General features: G+C 36.0%; 1 protein-coding gene across 2 annotated transcripts in view; it reads right to left on the bottom strand.

The window, feature by feature from the left end:
- bnb (bangles and beads) overlaps window positions 1-21881 on the bottom strand; it is a 34187-nt gene extending 12306 nt beyond the window's left edge. The window contains exon 1 of one of the 2 annotated variants that reach the window (XM_067784487.1): window positions 21818-21881. The gene's annotated coding sequence lies outside the window, so the exon portion shown is untranslated. Of the gene's footprint in view, window positions 1-21571 lie in introns of both variants that reach the window. The other variant, XM_067784486.1, reaches the window with a different exon arrangement.
- Window positions 21882-24546: the final 2665 nt, after the last annotated feature.

The raw sequence follows: 24546 nt of genomic DNA, 5'->3' as shown, positions 1-24546 counted from the left end.
ATAGTGACCAAAATGTGGACCAGGGTGACCCTGAACATCTTCTGTCGGGTACCGCTAATTTATTTATATATGTCCTACCACGAACAGTATTCCTGCCAAGGTTCCAAGGGCTTTTGATTTCGACCTGCAGAACTTTTTCATTTTATTCTACTTAATATGGAAGGAAGGTGTCACACCCATTTTACATAGTTTTTTCTAAAGTTATATTTTGCGTCAATAAACCAATCCAATTACAATGTTTCACCCCTTTTTTCATATTTGGTATAGAGCTATGGCATTTTTTTTATTTTTGGTAATTTTCGATATCGAAAAAGTGGGCGTGGTCGTAGTCGGCTTTCGGCCACTTTTTATACCAAGATAAAGTGAGTTAAGATAAGTACGTGAACTAAGTTTAGTAAAGATATATCGATTTTTGCTCAAGTGATCGTGTTAAGGGCCGGACGGAAGGACAAACGGTCGACTGTGTATAAAAACTGTGTGTGGCTTCAACCGATTTCGCCCATTTTTACAGAAAACAGTTATCGTCATAGAATCTATGCCCCTACCAAATTTCACAAGCATTTGTAAATTTTTGTTCGACTTATGGCATTAAAAGTATTCTAGACGAATTAAATGAAAAAGGGCGGAGCCACTCATTTTCAAAATTTCTTTTATTTTTGTATTTTGTTGCACCATATCATTACTGGAGTTGAATGTTGACATAATTGACTTATATACTGTAAAGATATTAAATTTTTTGTTATAATTTGGCTTAAAAATTTTTTTTTTTTAAAGTGGGCGTATTCGTCATCCGAATTTGCTAATTTCTATTTAGCACACTTCTTCTATACTACTTCCTTATACTCGTTTTTTATATTTTTAGGTATATTTTGTTTCATATACAAATTTATAATTCAATTGTAATACCTGGTTGTTGTACTCTTAAAAGATTTCATTATCTTAATGTACTAATGTGATTAGATAAATACAATACAATACAATACATGACACCAACCATCTTTTCAATTACAATGTGGTACCAACACCTCTAACACCCTTATCTATCTAGTCCAACCCTGTTGAAACTCCAAATTTCCCCAGACTCCCGTTAGAGTATATTGGTTAGAGTTAGTGAGTAGTCGCACATATTGGATGGGGCGAAGCACTGCTACAACAACAACAAAATAGATAAAATTTGACAGAAATATGGGTTGAATTGACCCGTAATCGATTGATTTTGTCCGCTTTTTTCTTTCAGTGTCGGTATGTAGGTATGTGACAATAAACCAGAAATTACTTGAATTGATCTTAAAAATGCAAAATTTATATCCGTTAACTTTTTACTTGCGCCTCTTCGCAGAATACAAAAAGCATGTAGTAGTTGTGCCAGTTTTTTGGTAGGCCTCTTTTTATGATTCCACTCGAAAGGAGTAAGTAAGTATATGTGTAGATAAACAAGTTTTTAATGCCAATTCGTCTCATATTACGCACTCCTTCGACTATTCATTGACATGCATCACTGAGGTGTTTATATGTGGCACGCATATTAGACCGACCTGCTAAAAGTAAATCTCTTCTTTTTTAACACGCTTATATTAGGTTCACTTGTAGGTATGATTGTTTGTAACTCTCTAGGTTAGGCGAGTTGTGCTTAATAGCGAAGTCACGAACTTCTGTGCTATGGTGCTATCAACATCAAATATCTAAGTGAATTGTAGATACTAAAACGGCACCATATTTGCGTGTTTTTAAATGGTTTTATTTAGCTTGACTTGACAGGCCGGCCGTTGTGAACGAATTTTGTTATTAAAATTTAAGTAACTTCTCGATAAGCTACAAGCTTGAAACTTGGGATATAGTTCAGAACCTGATGACAATGCAGTAATAAGAAAAAAAACTCCAATAGGTTTTCGAAATGGATAGTAATATTCAAAAAAATTTTATTTGTGCTCCGATTTGGTCCATATTTGGAACACATACATACGTGAATAGAAAGCGACCTATGATGATGTATGAAGTGACATCAAAATATTTTGGAGTTCGAGAAGGAACAAGCATACGTGGCGCAGAGTCGAGTAAATTCTTTCGAAGGATTATGTATTGAGGACTTAGATCAAACAAATTGTCAGGAAAGAGTCCTTGTAATAATGAGTCACTAAATGAACTAAATAGAATGAGAAACAAAAGGCAATTAAATAAAGACTAAAAACTTGAAAATAAAATAATTAAAAAAAATTTTTTTAAGTTAACCCGTTTTATTGAAAACAATACTTACATGAAGTAATAATAATACTAAAAGTTAGTACAACTGTGCCAAAGGTCTTGGCTATTAAAGCCAATGCAGTGAAAAGGAGAAACTATTAACAAAAGATAAGCCCCAGATTTTTGGGTGGTGTAAACATGGTACTTTTTTTGATTTAATCATCCTTACTCCCGTCGTTGATCCCTACTATTAGTCTCAAGTGATCACAGGACCAATCCCACTCAAGAAGGTTCTAGAGCGCGTGAAAGTCGAAAGCATGTCTATGAAGTCTGCGGCAAAATCGCTGGCAAGATGAACGACTGATATTAACCGCAAAAAAAAATTACAAAACTTGGCCACGGCCATGGTACCAGGACATGTTTCTGAATTTAACTTAATTATCAGTTAGCTTTTCGGGTGCTGAGTTTTGAATTCGAAATCATCTGCATTTATACTGGTGTTATGTTATGCTATACCGATTTTTATAAAGTTTTTCTCTGTTATTTTCGATCTGTGGTTAGGTTAGGTTGAACTAGCCGGTCCATGAGGATCTCACATAGACTGAATGAGTCCGTAGTGTTACCAGAAGTTTGTTTTAACGACCAACTGAAAACCCCTTTTCGATCTAATTCAGTGAACTTTTGTGCCAACAATTTTTTTTAAAAAACCTCAATGAAAAATATTTTAGCTAAGATTAAAAACCGGTTTGACCGATTATAATAATTTTTTCTTTTCTTTATTCAGTCCGATTGAATAAATACATAAGTGTACTTTTATAGCAAAAAAAAATTTTTAAATCCCCAATTTATAAATATTTTAGTTTATAGAACTAATTTGGCTATTAGTATACCTGCTGTTATACCCCTTTCGTGTATGCAACATTTCTCCATTTCGTATATGCTAAGAAGTGATATAAATTTAAATTTTTCCTATGCAACCAGTGCTGCCGCTCACATATTTTTCTTCGTACCAAAAAACTGACTAAAACGCCTTTGAGAGTACCAAAATAATTGTTTCCCAGTGCTAATCTTAATATATATAAATTTCGTGTCACGTTGTTTTTCCGCGATGGACTAGTAAGCTACTTAACCGATTTCAATCAAATTTGGACATCGGATACAATTTGATCCAACTTGAAGCTTAGAGGATAGCTTTCCTGTGAAGTTTCTTTCCGGGAAGTGGACCAGGGACTGATCTATTCGAACAAATTCTATTCAAGGTTCGATTTGCCCGAAATTTGGTATATTGGTAGCCCTTTGCTTAGAATAGTATTTACGATACTTTTTGTTCGCGAAGAGGACCAGGGACCAATCTTTTCCAACAAATTCTGTTCTTGGTTCGAAATTGGGCATATAGGCGGCCTTTTGCTTAGTTTAGTATTTAGTACACTTTTTTTCGGGAAATGGATCAGGACTGGGACTGAGACTGGGACTGGGAGTGGCACTGAGACTGGGACTAAGACTGGGACTTGGACTTGGGGTGGGACTGGGACTTGGAAAAAGGGATGGAGAAGACCTAGAGAGCAGAGAAAAGAGGGAAGAAGAAAGAGATAGTTACGCGAGGATAGAGAGATATGGATGGATGGAGCGGAAAAGAAGTGAGGGAAAAGACAGAGAGGGAAAATGAGACACAGAAAAAAAGAAAGGCAGAGGGAAGGGTGAAAAAAAAGATAAGGAAAAAAGTGGAGAGAACTGAAGGGATAGTATGTGGTAAAAACATGCTTAAGTTATGTAGATAGATTAATAGTAGGGCAGAGCAACGTCTGCTGGTTTAGCTAGTTTATAATAAAAAGAAAACCCTTTCAATGCAAGAAAAAGTTAATGGTCCGTCTTCAATAAGATAGACTTATAGCAGCGAATGCACCGTTTGGAGGCAAAGCCTCTTCAAAAAAAAAAAAAAAAAAAAAGCCTCAGCTAAAAACGAGACTTCGTATTTTCCTCATCGGTCGTATATACAAGGATCCATAAAAGTGTGACACATACATATGTATGCACATATGCATGTGTGTATATATATAGTGCAATGCATAAGTTCGTCTCCTTATAACATGTATACAGGGCTGCCGGAATTGGTACTTTCGTGCCAAAACTCGTACTTTCAAAACGAAGCGATTATTTGCTTATTTTAATCTATTTTTTCATATACTGCTTTTGTTAGTCAATTAGAAGTACTGAGATGTAAACCGGAATGTTAACACATTTAAATCGACAACACTGCCAAAGTTATCGCAAAGCCACTGATGTTCGAAAACATCGACTCTCAGTGCGAACTGCGCATTACAATTGTTTTTCACTACACAATAAATAAGCATTTGTAGAAATCAGCCAGCATTTCATAGAAATATAGTGATGGATAAGTAGGAATGCTTAACTAATTTAAAGTGCAATAAGTTGATTAAATTTGTGGCTTGGTTGCAGGTTCGTGATTAAAAGACAAAAAGGAAGTTGCAATAATTCATTTCAAGATGCTTCAAATGAAGAAAGTTTGTCTGAGACGTAAATGTTTGTGCATTTTTGTATCTGAAATTTTTTATGTATGTAATGTCAAATATTTTTCAGTGCTGAAAACAAAAGAAAATGTAGACCAGATTAGCTCACCAATTTTGAATGGCCCTTCAACAAAGATGGTTCAGCCTTTTGTAAGGCATGCTATAAAGGCATAATCAATCACCTGACTCATTTAAAAAGGCATGAAACTGTTACTGCCCATATTCAAAGTATGGAAGCAAAAAAGAAGCAAATATCAATGTACTCCTTTTTAGATGCAAATAAGAGGCAAATAAGCAAAATGGTACAAAGCGCTGAGCTTACACTGGTAATGTTTCTGATAAGGCACAATTTACCATTCACATTGATGAATTACTTGCCTGAGTTGCTTGCGGAATGCTGTCCTGACTAAGAAGTGACAAAACATTTGAAAATTGCAAGAACTAAAGCTACGGGATTAACGGAAACAATTTTTTTTAGTACAATGAATGACTTAGTTTCGGAACTTTTTTTTTGGTACTTTCAAAAACCTTTTGGTACGAAAAAATGTGAGTGGCAGCCCTGCATGTATACATATACATTGGCAGAGCCATATATCCATAGATCTTTGGTTGCTAAATGTCTGCAAAGGACTGTCTGCTCATTTTAACAATTTACCTCACGCACATAAATATTGTGTTTTTATCAGATTATTTAATATTTAACATTGCCAAATACATACATACATATGTACATATATACTAAATAATGCAAACCTGGACTACCTGTTTGACATATCATGCCACCAACAAAACTATGCCATCTACCTACATAGCAACTCTTCCTTGGTAATAATGGTGGTTAGCATCTTTTCAAGCACTGGTTCATCTCGTCCATTGCAAGAAGTTAGGTCTGTGTGTGCGTGTGCTTAAGAGCAAGCATGCGTTCATTGACTTCTTGGAGACGACGGCCCAAGAAACTTGCTTATACTATAGAATAGAGAAGATACCGGCTTTTTCGCTCGCTACCTATCACCACCAGCCAGATAGCCAGGTAGTGGACATCTTATTCTTTTGCGAGTTCATCATCCACAAGAGACTAACAACATTTCATTTGGATATTTTGCAAAGTAAGCAATACACAGTATTATGCATTTATATGCACATATGTGTGTGTGCACAGGTTTTTGCAAATATTTTGCGCTGACCAGTAAACTCAGCTTTGAGCTTGAAGTTCAACCCAGCAGGCTGCCTTGCCATGCATCTTTTATATTTGATTGCCTCTAACTTTGTATACCTGACATACTTATGCAGGTAACTGCATTAGTGTGTTCTATTTTTGGGGGAAATTTGTTTATTAATTTAAAGTGAAATTCAAAATTTGCAGTTTGAAGGAAGCAAATTATTTCATAAATTTTATAAAGAACTTAAAAAAAGCCATAATTTTGTATATATATTCATTTTTCAAAAATTGTATTTCTTAAATAAATTACATGTTCTCCAGCTGCATTTCTTTGCAAGGTAGTGGAAATAAAATAGTTGGAAGATTGATGAATTGCATAGAGAGCAACAACACAAAATAAACTAAAGATAAGAAATAGGTTTAGAACAATCGAACAATAACCGGGCACTATTGTGAACGAGCGCATGAAATGCACAGAGCACTAGAAGTTGAAGTGTCAAAACTGTTAGAGAAAGTTGCAATTAGCTGATAGCCTTCCGCTACCTCTATGGTTCCTCCATGATGCTGTTTGAAGCGTTTTTTTCAAGCCCACTTGCTTAGAAATGCTACCTCTGTTTCAATTTAATATTTTTATTTTTTTACGTTAAGACAGAATAAAAAATATAATAGGGCCACTCTAATTTACACAATTTTAATGTAATTCCCATATTTTATTTTACAAGTTTTTCTTTTCGCTGTCATTATTATGAGTGCAATAATTTTTTTTTTGCACGTCACAGTATGACCCGACGTCAATGCTGCCGATGGTAGATTAATCACAACCACTTCAGTCAGTTAACCATGGCCTATAGAATTATGCTGAGTGCAGTTAATGCAACTAAGTATGTATGTAAGTACAACTTTGCTGTACATATTTGAAAATGTGCATCAAATATTAGCTCGCCGCTCAAAGGTTGCAGGTTCAATCACTTCAAAATTACCTAAGCTTGAACAGCTATTTTTCCGCAGAGATGATGTAGATACATAAATGAACTGCGAAGACGTAAAATTGCTTGCGACTGCACTATATCCCTAACTATTATCTTTTTGAGTATAAATATGCCAGCACTATCAAGAAATGGTTTTAATCTCGTAAGCAGGACGTTTGTCTTTTCATCCGTGCAAATGCCAATTGATGAGGGTTTCACACTTTCTGGTAAGTGCCACATTGTAAGGGCATTAGACCTCAAAAAATACGCGCCGGTGTCATATAAGTTGCCTACAATAGTGTACTCACTCTCTCCCCTTTTTGACAATCTTTTGTTTTTGTTGTTGTAGCGATAAGGACATTCCCCGAGGGCCTTGTGCAGTGTTATCGATGTTGATGGTGCTTCGCCGGATGCAGATCCGGTACGTTCCGGTAACAAGCACCATTAAGGTACTAACCCGACCATCTCGGAAACGATGAAACCTTCAAGGGCATCCCGCACTCCTCATCCATGAGGAATTTGGGGTCGCCACATCCTAGCCTGTTAAATAAACAGGATTCGCTTCGCCATGAGTAGGTGAGGTTGACAATTGGTGTATATTGGAACGATTTTCCGTCATCCCTTGTCAAATTTGGTTTTGAGAAAACCCGGCGTTGTGCCATCATCAGTGCCGATTTTCGTTCTGATCTGTTGTTGTCGTTTGTCGTGTATTTATAGTTCGTAGGTACACGAGCAGGTATTGTCCAAATTGATGCTTGTGTATATTTAGTTATGTGTATACGCAGTGTGTTCTTTCAGAACCGAGGGTGGTTTTTACTGGTTGATTTGTGTGGCTGACTGGGCAGGTAAGTTTTATTCGTTTGACCTTCTTTGTGGGTTTGTTGTTTTATTGATGGGGAACATTCATTCTCGACCATGTGATTCGCGAAGTTAGACTCGGGTATAATATTTGGATTCGGTATTTTTTTGTTGTAATCTCTAAATGTTCTCTGAACCTCGTTCTTATTTGCCGTCCTGTTTGGCCTATGTATCTATGTTGGCATCCAGATTGAACCTTCTTGGAACTTGGGGTCGCCTGAGCCACCACTGCTAAAGGATCAGTATTCCCCACGGGTAGGTGAGGTTGGCAATTGGGTTGGAGAAGCTATATATTGCATTGACAACCCCTTGAAAGGGTTGCGCTACACAACCCCTTTAAATCAATTTCGTATTTTAGTCGCCTCTTACGGCAGGCATACCTGCCGCGAGTATATCCTAAGCCCCCTAACCCGCTAGGGGCCGAATGAAGTTTATCTATCAGCAGCTTATCTGGAGAGCGATTGGTAGTCCCTAACTAGTGTTCATTATTTGTACTCCACAAGCAGGGGTCCGATTTCCGATACTTTGATTTGCAACCATTTACTAAATGTTTTGACGTATGGAGGGGTGGTTGAAGGCGCTTTGAAATGCAATATAGATATGCTTTTGCAATCAAAATGCCAATCTCACTTATGTGTTTGGTAGAGCCTGTAATGATATGGGGTAATGATGACCAATCTACTGATATGACGTCTTTCAACTTCCACTATCAATATCCTCTTCATCATTCACGCGTGGAAGTAAAATTAAACTAGCCGATCGTCTCTCCTCAGCGTCGTGAAATACAATGGCTCGCATGATATTCAGGAGAGTAACTGAAGTTGCTGCTACCCGAGAATACCTTATACAAAGATAGTCACCTCGGAAAAACTATATGAAACCACATTGTAATGGAAATTCTATGAAACTGTTGACAACAAATTAATGGAAAAAAGCGTTATCATTGACATACAAATAAGCTAGAAGTGCATGCAAGTTTCGAGGCTAACCCCGAAAAACCGAGCTTGTCCTCTTCATACAGAATTTGAGATATGGACGTGATCAGGCCAAGTATCGAGAAGTCGTCCCAGAACTGGAGGTTATTACCTTCCTGGAAGTGTGTGATAAATACTAACATCCTAATACTATGTGAAACAGAAGATACTAACAGAAATAGAAGGAAAGAGATGGGTGATGGAAACACCAATACATAGCAACATTACACCAAAAGAACGAATCGAAGGGTATGAACTGGCATAAAAGTACAGCGTCTAGCGAAAGTAAGGACTGTTCTGAGAAAGTAACTAGCGTAATCAATCCAAAAGGACGCGGGCTCTATAAGCTTCGCTGCTAATTCCACTTCAACAAATGCACTTACACATTTATGCGGTGCAGGAAAGAGTGCAAGTCACTTCCACTAAGGTGGCCCTGACAATTTCAAGAATCTTTTGGATGTCAAATATAACAAGGTGAATCGATCCAAAGTTAGAAGGGCTCAAATAGAATGTATCCATAGTAATCGGGCCAGTCAAGAAGGTGGTAGTATTGCAACGCACCATATTCATATTCAGGAAAGGTTTGCTCATATCCGTTCAGAGGTATAATAATCACTATTCCCCAGCTGTTAAGGGGCTTGAGGGGGTTTGGCCTGAGTTATGCTGTACCAATCCAGAAATAAGCATATCATTCAAGCTTATAATGTGTTTCGTAAGGTAAATAGTAAAAATATTTGGGAAGCACCCTACAGCAGCAGTCGCATCTATCGCGCCAGTGCATTATAAGGCAATAATATCTAAGATCAAGCGCAAGTCTTACGATATTAAGTTAGCTAAGTTGCTCCTATCTCTCAAGTTGGTTCTAGTTACCAACCCCGAGCCCACACACAAGTGGTCGGGTGTAGTAAGGGGATATTTTATATGCCTTCATTTTATTTTTATTCATATGTAACCAGTTGTCCACGTATCAACAGCGAAACATGTTGAGACAGCCATATCCATTTAACCCAACCAAATCTGTCGTGCACTAAAGACCACTACGAAGTAATTTCAACGATTATAGAAAAGTTGCTCAATCGATTAGATGGAATCGTAGGATGAATTTCAGACCCGCATAGCATAACACGACTAGTATTGTATCCAGCGGCTTGATAGAGCCACAAGCTCTCTTCGGAATCTGTGAGCTCCTTTGACAAGAAACGAATTTCATTTGCTAAATAACGCTAAATCAAGGCAGTCTTACTCAAGCACGCGATATATGTGATGCAAAGAGAACACGATCAACCACAACTGTAAATGGTTCTTCAAGATTTTTTTTTGTTGCCCGCACTAACCATATATTATTTAAATACAGCGTTATAACACCGAGATAACTGGAAGCCACTTGTCATCGTTGCAACGTCGTTATTTCCAAATTGAATGTGAATGCTGCAACGATAGACATTACACCACAACAACAACATTCGACTCAAAGTGGCAAAAGACCTGTTGTATTTAGCTGATTAACCGTATAACTTGTGTGAGCGAACGGTTGAAGGCAATTCATAAAAGTGTAAATAATGAATAACTTGCGGTAAACTAAAAAAAAAAAAACAAAAAAATAACGGTGACTGGACAATGCAGTACTTTGTTGTTGTTGTGATTTTTTCTTTTGAGGTACACAGAAAGAAAAAAAGCTGATAAAATCAACCGAATTACGTGTCAATTTAACCGATATTTCTGTCAATTTGCATCCAACGCAAATAGCTGTTGAGTCAACTACGCACATTCTGAATTGAATCTTTCAACAGTCAAATCAACAAAAAAAATTTTATAAAATGTAAGCCCTGTTAAAATAATAAAATAATAAAAAAAAATTTTTGAGTTAAACGGTTTTTTGAAAACAATACTGACATGAAGTAATAATAATACTAAAAGCTAGAAAATAAAATACTAAAGGCTAGAAGTTAAACAGTTTTATTGAAAACAATACTTACATGAAGTAATAATAATACTAAAAGCTAGAAAATAATTAGGTTGGCCCTAGGTACTAGTCAATCTAGGGCGTTGATCAGACAATTAAATAAAAGCGTTGGACGCGTCAAATTTCTATTGATAGTCATAAGTAAGACCAACTGAACCTTAATGAGGTTATGGTACGCCTCACATTTTTAGAAATTTCTCGCGCCCAAGCGCTTTTCATCACTTTAGTTAGACCGATACTAGAATACGGATCAATAGTCTGGAATCCACAATATCGAGTTCATGCAGATAGACTTGAATCAATACAAAAGCAATTTCTACTTTTCTCTTTAAGGAATTTTCAGTGGGACTCTGCGTATAATCTTCCCCCTTATACTAGTCGGTTGAAGCTTATCAATCTTCTAACTCTTCCAAGTCGTAGAGAAATGCTAGGCGTTATATTTATGACTAAGCTCCTGAATGGATTGATTTCTAGTCCAATTCTTTTAAACGAAGTAAACTTTAACGTCCCATCAAGAGTGTGAAGAGATTTCAAACCTCTTCTTTTGAGGCAGTGTAGAACTAACTTCGACCTGAGTGAACCTTTTCGGTGTTTGTGTCATGATTTTAACACTCATTCTAATTCATTTGATATAACGGATTCACTTTTTACCATAAAGAAAACTGTCTTATCCTATCTTAAATCGTAACAAAAAAAAAAAAAAAAAACAATCGAATAAACTAAAAATGTTCTGTAATTTAACAATGTAGTATGTATAAGTATAATTTCTAACTGTTATGTATAGTACTCAGCTGATGATTTTTATTCTGTAGCTGAGCAGTTTTAGATCTCTACGCTTAACAAACCTCCACCTATCAACAACTCGGCAAAAACAAAAACAAATCCGTGCGTCATGCGGATGCGCCCCTCGCGCCGGTCGGGCGGGCTTTGTAGGGTATTAATCCGTTGGGTATTATTATTATTATTATTTTGATGTTGCTTTTTACAGCCATTAAAACCAGGATCTTCGGTGTGGTCACACCACGGTGGCCGCCTAGATCTGCTATGTTAAGTAACAATTATTAATATCATCCAAACAATACCAATGAAAACTGTTAAAATAACAGATTTCCGTCGACATTAGAAATTTCTGTAGCACGACAGTCATAACAACAAGTTTCTCCTTAAAATTAGCTGATGCATTTGCATATTATTGACAGTTGTACGCTGTTGAAATGACCAGTAAATTTTTTTTCAGAAAATTCAGATTGGTTGAGACTCGGCCATTTTAACAATATTGTTACTTGAGACCAACAGTTTTTCTTCTGTTAAAATAACTAAACCAACTTGTTGTCTTGATAAAAAACCCAGTTGTACTAACCATAATGCGATCAATTACAATTAATGCCTGTTCATGTTCAAGAACAACAAATCTGATTTGTTGATTTTACTAGCTTAATTTTTTGCGGTGTAAGCTTGCATTTGCTTCGATCGTTAGTAAATAATTTATCGCAATGCAATAGAAAAAGCATTTTCCATAAAGAAATCCAGTTTGAAAAGAATGCCAGTTTTTTTTATTTTATTTATTTCTTTATTTACGTTATGCGGTAAATGTCTGTTTCTAGTTTTTTCTTTTACATATGTACATATATATATATATATATATATATGTCTGTTATTCTATATTAAATTATGGTGTCATGGTACAGAGTCACTGCTGCAAATTATTGTCTGCAATTATAAATCTGTTTAACGCTCTGCAAGTAAGTAATAATTTCTGTCTTTACAAATGGGATGAAACGAGGCTTCGGTTTTGATTACAAAATGTAGAAAATACAACTGTTTGTTTACTCTGTCAAGATGCAGGCTCCGAGAACAAACGAAAACTCTTTTTTGAGTCACTATGTGCAGACATCAAGTGGACTGCTGAGTGAAATATCAATCCATCTCGACTGTTGTTTCGGAAACGTCTTATCTCAGGCATCCTTCCATTGGATCTAGCTGGTTATCGAGCGTCAGCCCTGCGTGAGTTGTCGTGTTGGAACAACAAGACCACAGGACACTCAAGCATACTAAACAAGTACAGTTTTCTTCCTCCTAGCACAGATCGCTGTGCGACCACAACAGTTTAACAGCCATAAGGGAAGCCGCAGCTAGGATAGGTACACACACCGTCGGCAAAATTTTTTTATTTTTAACGACAGCCAAGCTGCCATTAAATCTCTTGGCTCCTACTCGTTCAAACTGTCGCCGATCTCTTCAAGAGATGGCTCAACAGAACCGTGTACACCTCACGTGGGTCCCTGGACATAGGGACATCGAGGGAAACTGCATTGCTGATGAACTCACTAGGCAGGGTATAACCAGGCAGGTTCTTCCTGGCCAAGAACGCTTAGGTATGCCCCTGTCAACATGCAAGCTAATGCCAAAAGAGCACATCCACCGTCAAGCCGACGAAAGATGGTTACAAACACCGTGGTGTCGAACATCGGAAGAAACCTGGCCTAAATGGAATCCTAAAAGGTCCCGTCACGTGTACAACCTAAGAAGGGATACAATTTCCACACTTGTGGGGACACTAACTGGTCATTGCCTCATAGATAGGCATGCAGAAAGGTTAGGAGCGCCTTATCATCGATTCTGTAGGAGTTGTAAAGAGGATGATGCGGAGAAAACGGTGGTTCACCTCATTTGCAACTGCCAAGCACTAAGCGGAGCACGGCAACGCTCTCTGGGTGCTCCATTTCTTGATAATATGAGCCAGGTTGTGGAGCATGACATCAAGGACCTGGTACCTTCCATCAGGTCCTCAAAATGTTTCGAAGAGGAAAGGTAACGGTGTATTTTCGTGGTATCACAACGGGCCTAATACTACTAGCCTCAGTGTGCCCTCGGGCAGCCACCTCAACTTAACCTATCTCAGAAAAGGTTTTAAAACTGTCTTATCTAAAAATTCGGTTGGCGAACGCCCTTTTTCGAAATTTGTTTCGAAAATGTTCTATTTGAGCTTAAATTCAATACATTTTGACAGTAGCTGGCGCATTTATGAAATAAATTCTGAGATAATGCTTTTTTGAAAATATTCTCAGAAAGAGCGTACTCTAACTGGCAGAGGGCGATTCTCCACGCATCCATCAAAATGCTCTAGCGTAGCAACTATATAAGAAAAATAGTACATATAGAAGAGGAAATAGCTCAGGGGCTGATATAAAGAGATGGGAAATGGGACTAGACATGTAGCAATGAAGATACTCTTAAGCTGCTCATCGATGCCTTTTCCTTTCCTGGGACAATGCGGAATATTCGATAGACAAACGAATGAAGTGGTGTTAGAGTTTCCATTTGTTCGATTTTAAAATGGCTGGGTCCAGATGAAATTTTCCTGTCAATGCTATGAATGTCCATGAGTAGACTTGGGATTTGGGATTTCACCGCCAAGGCTATTTCGACCCTGGCATACCAACTTACTTTAGCTATCCCTGTTTCACGTCAAGTTTATTATCTTATTCTATTATCGGGGATTCTTGAGTGCAGGCCATATCGCACGGACAAACAGACTTCATAATCCCGTTCCTGCCATTAGAACGAGGTCTGTGTACCACAAAAGGGAAGTTACAGTCAATAACTCACACAGCATTTCATACCGAAGAATCCTACGAACAAGTGTTACCGAAAATTCACTTAGGGCGCAGCGTACTTCTTTCATGGATTCCCCGGCACAAGAGATATAAAGTAATGAAAAGGCCTTCATTGCTTAATTTGCTCAGCCTAGCTCAACCGTGCTTATCTCGGATCATATATCACTCAAAACTTTGCTTTTTGCCATGGATATTCTCATGCCCTCGCAAACAGATAATTTTTTATCATAGAGTAATTAGATGCCACCGCAAGTGGGGTGACGGTGGCAGAGCTCAACGCTTTGACAGCCAACTAACCATTTCAGTAAATGCACAATGAATACAGCGGCGGATAGCATCCCATCGATTGCATCTTTTATAGCAGCGACATCCGCCATGAATATGCTGCAGTGATCGGGCAGCCAAATTTCCGGCTGACACTCATAGTAGTATATTCCACCTCCAACCTTATACGTACCACACTGTCATCCCATATTATTTCTCCATCCCATTCCTGCCTTGAGATGTTATGAGTGGGGAAGTGTGGTTAATTATTTTTTTTTCTTAGTCTGGCTCTTTTTGCCCTCCCTTCGTCTCTTATTTCTCTGTTACTCTTCTTCGCCATCTTCTCTTTCATCCCCCTACATACATGTACATTTTCCTCTTACACATGCACAAGTTTTAGGTTTGAGTCAAACGTTGAATACAGTGCACAGTGATCAACTATGATTAAAATGCCTTGAATTTAATTAAAAACAAGTAAGGACGGGACTGTCTTCGGCTGTGTCGAAGACTTCATACCTTTCATGAATGGGGCTGAACAATAATCTTATCCCGTGCGTAGTCTCCAAATAATCGGATGTATAAGATAAGAAATATATAGTGAACAGATGTACATACCTAAACGATTTTTAAGATAAATATAAAATAAAAAATGGCAAAAAACCCCCTTATATGAACGATCGATTGTATGGGATATATATTATATATAGCTCCGATCGAAATGATTTTTTCATGAAATCTTCTATGATATATTAAAATATATACCACCGAGTTTCACGTTTATACTTTCTAAATTAAGGGAGAAATGGCCAAAAATCTTTCTATCTGTTCGATCGGTTGTATGGGATATAACTATATATAGCTCCGATCAAAGTGATTTTTTCAGGATATTTTCTATGATATATTAGAATATATATCACCGAGTTTCACGTTTATACGTTTAAATACGTATAAATTGGGGCAGGAATGACCAAAATCGTCTTATCTGAACGATCGCTTGTATGGGAGATATATGTTATAGTGGTCCGATTCTACCGTATCCGACAAATGTCTAATATAATACAAAAAATACATCCTTGTGCCAAATTTCATTGAGATATCTCAAAATTTGGGACAATTTCTGTTCAAACAGACATACGGACGGAGAGACGGACATGGCTATATCAACTCAGTTCGTCGCCCTGATCAATTCGGTATACTTAATGGTGAGTCTATCTTCTATATTTCTCAACGTTACAAACAGCGGACCAAAGTTAATATACCATTTCATACTCATGAAAGGTATAAAAAAAGTTGTTTGCATTGCATATGAATGCGCATTTATCTTTAGTTTGTCAATCTTAATAAAAATTTACATATTTTCATTTAGTCAACCACATTATTTGGGCATTTGATCAATGTTTGATGTCACGCTTAATTAACTTCTAAAATTGTATTGTTCTGCAAATTTTGTTCTAGCCGAACAACATATCGCTCATTTGCTGCAACGTCATAACTCAAAAAACACTATTTTTCAGGAGAGCCATTCAAAGATTTTAACTGCCATATGTTGCGCATATAAAGGCATCTTTTCATTTTTATACCACGTGCTAAATTTTTAACTGATCACGAAGATTTTGTTATACAACATATGTAGATCATGATATTGGGTACGTTTATATGTTATTAACTCAAAAGTCATGTTTTTTGAGTTATGACGACGTTGCAGCAAATGAGCGATATGTGTCTATGTAATACATATTTCATAAATATATGTACATATGTATTTTGACCAATATTTACATATGTATATGTAAATAGTATGAACAGTAGGGTGGGTCGATTTGTATTTGACCGATATCGCGCCATCGATTTTTCGATAGGATTTGGGCTCAGGGAAAAAAAGTTCCAATACGCATACCCAAAAAAATAATTTTCTAGCCTGCGAAATTTTATTTTTTTTTTGACTTTTTTTCGACTTTAATTTTTAAGGTTTTTTTCATGACCTACTAAAAAAAAATTTTTCATATGTATACCCTGTCCGACCCAAAAATGTGCGCTAAAAACGTTGTCGATAACAGTTTTTTGAAAAAAAAAAAATTTTATATTTATACATGAAAATTTTACAATCAAATGAAAATTTGTTTAGTAGGTCATGAAAAAAAGCTTCAAAATCAAAGTCGAAAAAAGTAAAAAAAAAATGAATTTTCGCAGGCTCGAAAATTACTTTTTTTGGCAATGCGTAGTGGAACTTTTTTTCCTGAGCCCAAATCCTAGCGAAAAATCGATGGCGCGATATTGGTTAATAAATCGACCCAGTCTAATGAACAGGTTCATATCCATAGCGTATACGCTTATTTGGTTTATCAGTTCAATGTCAAGTTGAATTTTCTATGTTGAAATTATGCCTTTTTCATTAAAAATTTCAATGTTTTTGCCAAGTTGTGATAGATTGACAGCCGCTGAAATGTTGACATGTGCAATAATTATTTTTAAAAGTTTTATTATTACTTCCTTTATATTATTTTCGTTTCATGTCTTGTATATAAATTAAAGTTAAATGATCACATGATTGATTCTCGAGTTGGTGATATCAACAATTAAAAAGGCACATCTGACTACAGAAAATAATTGCGAATCTCGAAAATGTCAGAGCATCCGCGTACGACGAAAATCACATGAGAAGCAGCACAGGGATCAATTCTTGGTTCTGAACTGTGGAACTCCAATTACGATAAGATATTCAATCTTAAAACACGCGACTCATAATCAGTTGGATACGCAGATGACATTGCTGCAGTCTGTTACAGACCGAAAAACAGAACGAGCACGCATCCATCTAGTTATGATACGAACAAAGGAGTCGCTCGCGCGAACTCCAGTTGGCAGCATAAACAAAAACAAAGCTGCTACTCCTAACAGAAAAGCATATACCGCTAGAAGTTGGCTTTGAAACCTTCTCCGGGCATATAACATCAAAGAAGGTAATCAACTATTAAGGAGTAAAGTTGGACTCCCAACTAACAAACTAGGCACAAATTCGACATGCGACCGAGAAGGCATCTAAACAGGTATCGTTGCTAAGCTGGATGACGGTAAACATGAGAAAGCAAATTAAAGCTGCTGTTAGACATCATCCTATCCACGTTACTGTACAGCTCGAGGCTGTGGCTAAAGCTTCCAACAGCTGTACCGTGAAATACAGCTCTGAGAGAAGCCTCCGCTTATCGAACTATATGAGGACAAGCCGTGCAAGTTATAAGCGGAACAATTCCAATCCACCATTAGCGCTGGAAAGAGGAAGGTTATAGAAAACAAAACAGCAGACGTGTTCAGAGCGCATGGAAATTGCTAGCATAGAGAGCAGGGGAGAACTGTTTAGGTTGTGGCAAGAACTGTGGGAAAATGAATAACGCGGCAAATGAACAGCGAAACTTATAACAGATGTTGAAGCATGAAGCATCAGAAACCTTGGCGAGGTAAAGTACTATGTTCTCAAAATGCTCTCCGGGTACGGTTACTTCAAAAAAAATTTGCATATGATAAAAAAGCCCGAAGATCCTAAGTTCGTTTACGGCGATAAAGATGATGGCGATGTTCAATACACATTTTACAGATGATCGCGATGAAGCCAGAATCGACAACAGTTCGTGGAAAGAGTCGGTAATGTCACAGCGAAAATACTGAGCAGCCCAGAAGACTGGCAATAGGAACAAGAGTGGACGCAAGGAGCAACAGAAGGCTTTTAAAAAACGAAAAATATTGAACGTCACCCTGCATGTGTGCGAAAGTTATGATTCAAAATAGGGTGGTTGTTAGTCCATTGGAAGATAGTTATGATGATCGTGGATAATGATTTCGAAACTTAAAAGTGCTTGATCGTGGTAAATGTAATATGTGCAAATTAATTTAGCTTTCATGACAAGCCAACATAAAGTGTCAATCTACAAATGATGGCTCCCGCTTGAGGAGGGTGCTCTCTCGAGCGCAAACACCTTTAAGTTGCGTACAGAATTTGAATGGTACCTGCACCGTTCTTAGTACAATATTAGATACACATTTTTCAGCATGTGACGATGTGCCTGCTACCAAAATCAGCGGTGTGGCACCCTCACCACAGTTAATAGAAGAAATCACAGATGTGAGGAAGCTAGACTGGGTCTTATCTAATTTTGGGCACAATAATTCAGCCGGTCCGGACAGTATTCCCGTCCCAACTGCATCACAGTTCCGAACTAGATTAAGGGTTATATTTGTAAGCTGCTTAAGGCATTATGGAGGGAGGTTAAGGTAGTTTTTATACCAAAGAATGCAAATGTAAAAAAATAATAATCCCCATCGGGTTAGGAGGCTTAGAATATACCCGCGCAGGTATGCTTGTAGTAAGAGGCGACTAAAATACCTATGGCCTAGAAGGTTCAATGCGGTCATATTATATTGTTCCCGAGATAGCCGGGCTTCTACATTTTTGGTATTTGTTACCGGAACGTACCGGATCTATACCCGGCAAAGGACCACCAACACCTTCGGGGAGTATATTTATCGCTACAACAACAACAAAAACTATGTATTTGTTTTGAACTGATTGCAAACAAATAAAATTAAATCGATAAAAAAAATTTAAAACTATTAATTATTTCTTACAAAGTTTTTTTTTTAATATTTTCGGTTCTTCAGTTTTATTTTCTTAAGAATCGAAATTTTATGATTGACATTTTTTTATTTATGAGGAAAAAGCTCCAATTTTTCATTTCCATATAAAATTTCAATAGAAACATGCTATAATTAGTAAAAAAAACACTATTTGTGTTTTATAAAACAAGCAAAAAATGTTTCACTGCATTTTCTTTCATGATTATTGGCTTCAATATATCGAAAATCGGATAATTTCGTTTCGTTAATTCCATAAAAGAAGATTCAAACAATTTCGTTTCGATAATATTTATATTTTGTTACTTAATATATGACTATATTCTATATAAACAGTGGAATTTGGAATTTTGGTAATTTTCAAAATTAAATTCAACAATATAGATTTTTGCAAACATGATGCTGAGGACCAAATTACGTTTAACGCAGTGAGTTACTTTGTTTCCGTGAACCAAAACTCCTATTATATAACAACATTCTTTCACTTCAGTAATTGATAGTAAGTCTGAGTATATCTAAGAATTATTTGGTGTTATTTGGCGGCCACCGTGGTGTGATGGTAGCGTGCTCCGCCTATCACACCGTATGCCATGGGTTCAACTCCCGGGCAGAACAACATCAAAATTTTAGAAATAAGATTTTTCAATTAGAAGAAAATTTTTCTAAGCGGGGTCGCCCCTCGGCAGTGTTTGGCAAGTACTCCGGGTGTATTTCTGCCATGAAAAGCTCTCAGTGAAAACTCATCTGCTTTGCAGATGCCGTTCGGAGTCGGCATAAAACATGTAGGTCCCGTCCGGCCAATTTGTAGGGAAAATCAAGAGGAGCACGACGCAAATTGGAAGAGAAGCTCGGCCTTAGATCTCTTCGGAGGTTATCGCGCCTTACATTTATTTTTTTTTTTATTTATTTGCTGTTATTTAGCGATATTATGTGAAGTGCCACGGCTCCATATAAAAACAGGCCCTAAACTTCTCATATACATAAGTTGTATTTCTCAATATACCAAGTTTTGCAAGCACATGCAAAATACAACCAAATCTTGTTCATCATTTATGTTCGGTTAATCAAAATTTTAAATTTGATCAATGTAGAATTAAGAAGTCGATATTTCAGATATTGAATTAAAATTTTATTTTCTGTCGAGGATTTAAAAAGTATTTATTTGCAGTTTACATGCAACAAACAATTTAATCAAGGCAAAAACACAAAAGAGCAAGAAGGACTCTTTGTTTTTAGAAATATTTTTTTTCTTCAAATAATGCAAATATTTTTATAAATTCAATAAAAATTTCCAAAATACGAAAATTTACAATAAAAAATGCTGAATTGGGTCAAAATATTTCTATGTCGTAAAAACATCAAACATTTTTGTGTGTACAGGAAATTCTTTTTCGGGGATATATTTTTTTTTTTAGATTTACATTAGGGTGTGCATTTTTTTGGCACACACGACACTTTTTTTTGCTATCATCCCAAATTATCAGAGAATATGTCAAAAAAAAAAAAAAAAAATGTGTGAAGAGGCGGAACGTGGAAATTGAATAAAAAAATTAAAAAAATACTTATCAAGTCACTTCAAATCGAAATTGAAGTTTCTGCAGTTCTAAACGCAAAAACTCTTAAAAATAGTGCTTTGCACTGTAAAATTGTTGTTTGTGATGATACGAAAAATTTGTACATAACTTTTTTTTGTCAACCGTCAGACAAAAAACAAAATTGCAATTTAACTGTCTTTCATTCTTCAATCGCTTAGCTGAAAATGCAAAAAAAAAAGCATGAAATTTTCAGTTTTGGAGATCTCGTGGAAATTCAATATCAACGATGAACATTTGGCTCGATTAATTTTTTTGTTCACAATTTATTGCTGAATCCATATATTCATTTTATAAAAAAAAGCTTCATACTTTGTAGAAAAAATAATGTTCAAAACCCTAGTTCCCATGTAATTTTAATGGCAAAACTTCGAGTTCCGTGGAGGACCTTTTAAAATTTAAATTAATAACCCCACCTATGACAAAATTTTTGTTTAGACATATTTGATATTTTGGGGTGAGAGTGAGCTAAAAATATCGTATTTTTTTGCACAGCCCAATGTGCATAGTTTGATTTTACATTTAAAAAGAGTTCAAACTACAAAAAAAAGCCTTTAGAATTGGCAACCACAATTAAATAATTTCATTTTTTTCACAAATTAGTTCTATTTCCATACACAATTTATTTTTCTAGTGTTGTAGAAATTTTACATTTCACATACTTTTTGCGTCAATTCAATTCATTAAGTACACACAAAAAATGTTCATCTTAATTTATTTTTTCAATTTGCAGTTTATTAACTTCTGCATGTGTAAATCACAGTAATCGCCAACTATTTTGTTGATTTTTATTGTTATTATCAATTGTAATTTTTTTCTTTAAATCTATCTAACAACTCACCTGATATTTTTGTACTAAAATATGCAAAAATTTTCGTAATCGTTGTACACAGAAGGTTTTGAACAAAAAAATTATTTTCGTTATCACAAAAATCAATACAATGCCCAAACACCAGTGATTTTCCACTCTTCAGCAAAGAAAAAAATCCAAAGCAATAAAATCTTGCTGAGATAGATTTTTAAAATAAATTTATACAGTATATTCTGCGCGCTTAATTAAAATTTTTTTTTATTATTATTGCTTTACCTTCTGGTATTATTATATGCGCAGCGGACAGTTCCGAAAAGCACTTTGATTAGCTGCGGACGTGGGCCGGCGTTTATATATCCCCGGTAAATGGCTGTCGGGTAGATATGAGCAGGAAAATTTGTTATGATAATGTTTGTTGTTTGTATGTGAATGCAACACTTTAGTTTGTGTGTGTATGTGATGTTAAAATAGGCATGTGTTCGTTGTGTCCAGTAGCTCGTTTTTCCTCGGCTTTGATTTTATTTCGTTCAAAAAGTCAAGCGCAGCTCAACTCATGTCAGCCACATTAACCATGAATGGTTGAGCCCGTGAAACACGGTTGCCACCTTGTTTCATTTTGAACAAAAATGATCCCTTCCAACCCGATTTGCTCCGTTGTTCTACTTTTTACAATTTTGGCCCTTTTTAGGCAGTAGCCACGACTTTCGTATTTTTCTTTCTTTTCACTTGCCTCACTTCCATTAGCCCATATATAATTTTCAATTTCCTTTAATGGGACTCTTACAAAAAAAAAAAAAAACAAGTAAGGACGGGACTATCTTCGGCTATGCCGATGACTTCATACCTTTCTTGAATGGGGCTGAACAATAATCTTATCCCATTCGTAATATCCAAATAATCGCCTGTATAAGATATGAAATATTTATATTAGACTGGGTCGATTTGTTAACCGATATCGCGCCATCGATTTTTGATTGGATTTGGGCTGAGAAAAAAAAAGTTCTACTACGCATACCCAAAAAAATAATTTTCGAGCCTGCGAAATTTAATTTTTTTTACTTTTTTTCGAATTTGACTTTTAAGGTTTTTTTCATGACCTACTAAAAAAAATTTCATTTTATTGTAAAATTTTCATGTATACCCTGTCCGACCCAAAAATGTCCGCTAAAAACGTTGGCGATAACATTTTTTTCAACAGGGTATACATATGAAAATTTTTTTAGAAGGTCATAAAAAAAACCTTAAAAATCAAAGTCGAAAAAGTCAAAAAAATGAAATTTCGCAGTCCCGAAAATTGTTTATTTTGGGTATACGTAGTGGAACTTTTTTTCCTAAGCCCAAATCCTATCGAAAAATCGATGGCGCCATATCGGTTAACTTTCGTCCATACTAATCGACTCACCCTAATGTATGTAGTGAATAAATGTACATACCTAAGCGATTTTTAAGATAAATATAAAATAAAAAAATAGGTAGGTAGTTTGTGTGAGGATGCAAAGTTTCACGTTTTTTGTGGTCTGCATGAAATATCTATGACAATGAATCACTCATCTTAACAATATATAACGTAAACGTAAGTATTTGATGAAATTTGGAGCTTCTAGCTGTTAACAAGGAGGCAAAAATTACAGTTTATATAGGGTATATAATATATATACCACCGATGTCTATAATTTTTTGAGACAAAAATATATGTTATATACATAGACATTTGTTGAAATTTTAAGCTTCTAAAATTACGAAAAGTTTGTTATCTGAACAATAGGTTGTATAAAATATATACTATATATACGACCTATCTATAAAATTTTTTCAGACAACAATGAATGATCTATACGTAAGCATTCGGTGAAATTTGAAGGCTCTAGCTGTTAAAATGGGGCAAAAATTACGAAAAGTTTCTTATCTGAACAATCAGTTGTGGGGGATATATGCTATATATACGACCGATCTCATCCATTTTTTCAGACAACAATATGTGCAATATAAGAAAGCATATGGTGAAGTTTGAAGATTCAATCTGATAAATTGAGGAAGATATGACAAAAATCCTCTTTTCTGAAAAATCGGTTGTATGGGGGTGTATGCTATAGTAGTCAGAGCCGGCCGGTTCCGACTAATGTCTAATGGGAGACCTAACTATACCCACTCACCAAATTTTATCAAGATATCTCACAAATTGAGGGACTAGTTTGCATACAAACAGACAGACGGACATGGCTAAATCAACTCAGCTCAGGTATACAAAATGGTGCAACCAATAAAATGTGGCAGAACAATGGCATTTCACCTAGGAGATAAGCTAGGCGAGGCATCAAAAAGAAAAGTTGTGGATCTTAGGCCAAACATATTGTCGTTAATTGTTGATGAAACAACCGACTTATCAGAAAGAAATCTTGTTTTGGTAGCTAGTTATTTCGATCGGTTATCAAACACTTTTCGTGATAGACTTTTGCCAGTAGTAGAGCTCAAAGATTGTTTCAAACAAATTTTGGTAGGGCCTGCCACTGATGGAGCCATAACGATGGCCGGCAAGTTAAATGAATTTAAGGGTCAAATTATGTATAACCCAATGTGTCATTCACTTACTTCAGTGAGTGATAGTAAACCTGAGTGCCTTTTGTGAAATTTTTGGCATTATATAGTGGTAAATGTGAATTTGAGTGACTTAGACGCAAAGTTTTATGGCGTCGTACATAATCTGGCCATAAAACTAAGAAACTAACTAAAGAATGAAACTAATTTGTTTTTGTTTTAAGTGTACTTTCTACTCACTCAATTTAGGCTTAAGCGTACCAATAAATTTGAGTTTGTGAAGGACACTTTCAAAATTGTTTACAAAGAAACCCTATATAAAAACTTGAAAAGGGTTACTACTCGTTTAAAATGCCGATATTTAAAATTTTTTTCAAACTGCTCAAAGAATCCCAATGATTTCAAAGTGTTTCAGGGCTATTGTGGTGTTAAGCCGCACAAGATACCTGAAAACTAAGAATTTTGGCACA

Source organism: Eurosta solidaginis, chromosome 4 (genome assembly GCF_040869045.1).
Source record: "Eurosta solidaginis isolate ZX-2024a chromosome 4, ASM4086904v1, whole genome shotgun sequence".
Lineage (NCBI taxonomy): Eukaryota > Metazoa > Arthropoda > Insecta > Diptera > Tephritidae > Eurosta > Eurosta solidaginis.
This window is presented reverse-complemented; position numbering and strand designations above follow the sequence as displayed.